The sequence below is a fragment of the Palaemon carinicauda genome, chromosome 2 (assembly GCF_036898095.1).
Source record: "Palaemon carinicauda isolate YSFRI2023 chromosome 2, ASM3689809v2, whole genome shotgun sequence".
Lineage (NCBI taxonomy): Eukaryota > Metazoa > Arthropoda > Malacostraca > Decapoda > Palaemonidae > Palaemon > Palaemon carinicauda.
The window spans coordinates 153,639,985-153,644,984 of record NC_090726.1 but is presented as its reverse complement, the minus strand read 5'-3'; the positions used below and the strand labels follow the sequence as shown (position 1 = coordinate 153,644,984).

Below are 5,000 nucleotides of genomic sequence, written 5' to 3'. Positions count from 1 at the left end.
ACACCATCTAAAAATTTTGTTCCTTGGTTTTATTAATGCTAATGTTTTTATCACTCCCTTATACCTTCGTATTTCTTTCTTTATATTCTTCTTACATCACACAGTAAGTTTATAATTTATCTCAACATTTGTAACCTTTTTGCCCCTCTCTCTCTGTAGTATTAATCCTTCACAATTCGCTCCCATTAATTGAGCATTGATTAAACCATTTGTACAATGACAGGATTAGAAATGAAACTATAAGAGAGATTACTCGAGTACCATATGTGGATGAGATCGTGATGAGGAGTAGATGGAGATGGTTTTGGGCATGCTCTTTGCACTCGCCGAGGGAGATTAGTTCACCAAACGTTCAGCTGGGATACACAAGGCATTAGAAGAGTTGCAAGACCCAGACCTTCATGGCTGAGAACTGTGAAGCGCGAAGTAGGAGATGATGAATGGAGAAGTGTTGAATTAAAAGCTCAAGATAGAGACGACTGGTGAAATCTAACCGAGGCCCTTTGCGTTAATAGACGTAGGAGGAGATGATGATGATGATGACATTGACATCTCTGTAAGTCCTCTCATAAACTTTTAGCAAACTTCTAGCTATCTTCCTTGATCGATATATTCCTGTATTCACCCATTTTTTGCTTCTGTATGAATCCAATACCTCCTTTTGTCCGCCATCCATATTGACAGTTGTTAGTCTAACTGATTTCTATTTACAACCACAACCTTAACTTGGCTTACACCTACTTTCAAATTTGTACTGTCATTCGCTTTCGAATCTCTCGGTAATCTTTTCACTATGACCAATCAAAAGCTTATCATCTGCAATCTTGAACCCTTGCACTCTTTATGGTGGAAAATTTCTTCTTTTTCGTTTACATCACACTAGTCACTTGACTTTTTACACATTGCTCTCAATATATTCACCAATAAGTTTAACAGTTTCATAACATGAACCTTCCTTGACTAAACCACCACTTCTTTCCGTCGTCAATCATTCTGATAATATATATATATATATATATATATATATATATATATATATATATATATATATATATATATATACATATAAAATTTACTATACCCTAAGAATAAAAAAGCAATCAAGGATTCAAACCTATGCTTTAGAATCGATGCAAAACTAGACAGCAAACTTACCCACTACCCCGATTTATAGAAGTATGAAAGATACGTGTATTACTAACAAATTAATCATATATAAATATATATATATATATATATATATATATATATATATATCTATATATATATATATATATATATATATATATATATATATATATATATATATATATATATATCACAATGAAAATTGATGCTCCTTATTTAGGTATATATTTAAGAAAGTTTAACAAAGTTGTTGTTATCTGTATAATGGGAATAGCTTCTTAATAGCAGGCCTGTCAAATAGCTTGGTTATTGTGGAAAAAAATGTGAATAAAGAAATTAGGTCCTCTAATTACACAAAGCTGTTATGAGGAATTACCAAGTATTTACGAAGATATTTTAGTTTTACCGAATTACCCACACGACCGTTCCAAAGATCTCGTTTATATATAAGTACTTTTTTGTGATTAGCAGATGGCCTATTGTCTTGGTGCGCTCCCCAAGTACATTTAGGGTTATAATTTAAAGTCATCTGTGGGCGGCTCTTAATGTAGGGGCGGGACAGGCTGCTAGTCTAGTTTCAGTTCCGTCAAGTATCAAGAGGCGTTCGTTCATCATGACCCAATATTCCATGAATTTCTTCAAGAACCACTTTCCAGTAAGGCCTAAGTTGTTTGTCATTAAAACGGATTTTAAGCTGGGTCGATAAGTGGTCTTACATGGATAGAGATTTTTAGCTTCTTGTATTTAATAACAAGGTTTCTTTCTTATTGAAGTTGTAAGAATGTTCGATTTTTGTATACTTTATTATTTGTTGTGTGTAATTATTGGCCATGCTTGATCCTTCGTTTGTAATGTCCAAGACATAACAGAAAAATGTCTAAGTTTCTATTTATGCTTTTGCTTTCCAGAAAATAAGCTTTCACAATGACCAGCTTATTTATATTGGAAGATACGGAACATTTATAATTAAAAGCGTTTCACAACTCTTATACAATATCAATCAGATTTTGTTTAAATTGAGATTTTTGTTACATTTTCATAGTTTTGAAGATGAGTTACTCTTATAGCATATCAATTAAATTTTGTTTACATTGAGATTTTTTTTACATTTTAATAGTTTTCAAGATGAATGTACGGATTCAAGGAAATTCTAGACGTTTAGATTATATTGAGATTGTCGTTGTTGGAAGAAATAATTTCAAAGGTTTTCCTCATTTCATGGGAATTTTGAAGTCTGAAGACCTGCAATTTAAATTATTTATGTTTGGTATGGTTATTGTCAAGCCCTCTGGGCTTAACTGTTAACCAAGAAGCGAAATGATGAGATTTAATACCCAATTTTCCATCATAAGTTTTATCTGGCGTGGGTGTACTAATATGTATACAAATTTACAGTTTTTATATTTATAGTCTTTTGCATCGTTGTTTGAGCTTAAGTGTTTTCTTGTTTTTTTATGCTGATACTCTTGTGTAAAGGACCCTTTTTTATTTGAATATGCTCATTCTTATTTATTTGTCAACGATTATGTGAATAGTTTTTTATATTTATTTGGGTGCTGTTCACCTTTATTTTTTGTTCTTTACATCCGTTTTATACTATTCTTCCCTTCTGTATCTGACTTGATCCTATCTTACCGTATAAGAGATTTTTTTGTAGAAACTTAATCATCATGCTGATAGCTTAAAGTTACTAATATTCCTATAACAATGTATGTGAGAGGAGTTTTCGTTCCTTGTCCAAAGTTTTTATCGTTTGTCGTTAGCTTTTGCTGCAAGATTCCCGTAATGATATTGCGTACATATAAAGACCGTGATGGCAAAGAAGAAAATTGAATACTGCATACATACAAACATACATACAAACATACATACAAACATACATACAAACATACATACAAACATACAAACAAACTGGTGTAAAGTAGCATAGAACATCGTCAAATATTCAGAAACATGTTTGGTGTTATCTGTTAAAAGCAAATCAGAGATAGAACATTGCTTGCGTTAGGTTAACTAATAAACTATCAAGCGCTCACTAATTCTTTTTATCATAAAGTTTAAAAGTAGTAGCCGTTTCATATCCAAATTCGGGAACTAATATCTGCTACAATAGTATGCATACTGTACTATTTCATTTTATGGACCATCAATCACGTTACTAGTCAATTGTAAAAGACAGAAAACAATGGTTCCAGAAAATTATTTGATACAAAAAACATGGTGCATTAAATTTCTTAAAAGACTGAAAGATATTCCCAGAAAACTACACGAAAACGCCTTTGACGATTCAGGAAGTTTATATTTAAAACCCCTATTTTTAAGCTAAGTTAAAGACTGGGCTAGATTTAATTTGAAGAAATATAGACTAATATTCATTGATAAAGTTGTCTTACTACAATGAATTAGATCTTACAGAACATCATACGCACCGAGTTGTTTCCTTTCGGTAAAATTGCTGAAGACAAGTGTTACTCATTTATACATTTTGTTTACAAATGATTTGTTGATTAACCAAACGAGCTGTATTTGGGTTAAACACTGTTGCCATGCTCTTTTGCCTTGAAGTTAAACTTGTTTCTTTATCAACGTAGGAGCTATCTCTTATGGTAAAGACTAACCCATTTTGTTGTTATCAAATCTTTTTTTTTTTTTTAACGAAACTTTGTCTCATAATTAGGAAGATGTCCATAATTTATGTTTAAGAATTATCTTTATGGATTTATTCGTCTGTTTATTAATTTCTTTATCTATTTATGTAGCAAAATTGGTAGCAATTTATGTGAGATTTTCTCTGAAGTTTTATCCACCTTTTTAGCCCAAGAGGTCGCCTTGGTAATCTGGTATCGTTTGTATTCTGCAAGTGCTTCTCCAACTTTTTGTTTGACAGCTTGACATTAATTAGTCATTAAAGCAGATAACAGCACGGCCAATTCATTGATACGGTAATTGTCTTCTTGATAGAAGGAATGGGTCAGTGTTTGTCAGTATGAGTCACAGCTATATAAGGTCACTTAATAATCCTATAATTGAGGTTGATGAGGGTAATGTTTTAAACTTAAAATCCCTAAAGATCGGAGAGAAATAGCCCCCCCCCCTCTCTCTCTCTCTCTCTCTCTCTCTCTCTCTCTCTCTCTCTCTCTCTCTCTCTCTCTCTCTCATATATGGATAACCTATCTCAAAAAAGCACTTAGAATTTTTATTGTCATGTTTAAGAAAAGGAATAGAAATCGAATAGGGTTTTTAGAAAAGAAACAGCAAAAACTTATCTGGGTCCCCTTTTTTTCCTTGGGACAGATGCGGTGGTTAGTGGCCATTTGGCTGATCCAGTAGCCAATTGCACCTTGTGCTAGTTCCTCTTGTCACTCATTAACTCGGAGTTGTTATCTTAGGCAGGGGGCGAAGTGAGAACGGTAGCTCAAGTTTATGACCTCGCTCCGCCGCTACCTGTACAGCTAATGACCCGAAGACACCACATAGCGACCCGATACAGTAGCTGAAGGTGTTATCGCTGCCACCCCTTTAAGAAGGGGTGTAGGGGTGGGGGAGGAGGACTGGGTTGATACAGGAGTCTTTGCATAATTGGTGCCAGATGAAAGAATGATTTGGTTAGTGCTAAGCTTCTCTCTCTCTCTCTCTCTCTCTCTCTCTCTCTCTCTCTCTCTCTCTCTCTCTCTCTCTCTCTCTCTCTCTCTCTTTTTCTTGAATAATTTTGGTTTGGTTAGTGGTAAGCTTTTGCTAGGATTTTCTCTCTTTTCTTGAAAGAATGATTTTGGTTGTGCTAGTGCTAAGCAGTTATTAGGATCTCTCTCTCTCTCTCTCTCTCTCTCTCTCTCTCTCTCTCTCTCTCTCTCTCTCTCTCTCTCTCTCTCTCT

The 5,000-nt window shown here is 33.9% G+C and overlaps 1 long non-coding RNA gene across 2 annotated transcripts in view; it reads left to right on the top strand.

The window, feature by feature from the left end:
- The window catches only part of LOC137622254 (uncharacterized), an 848,023-nt gene that overhangs the window by 403,056 nt on the left and 439,967 nt on the right, over positions 1–5,000 (top strand). The gene's annotated exons all lie outside the window — the stretch shown is intronic.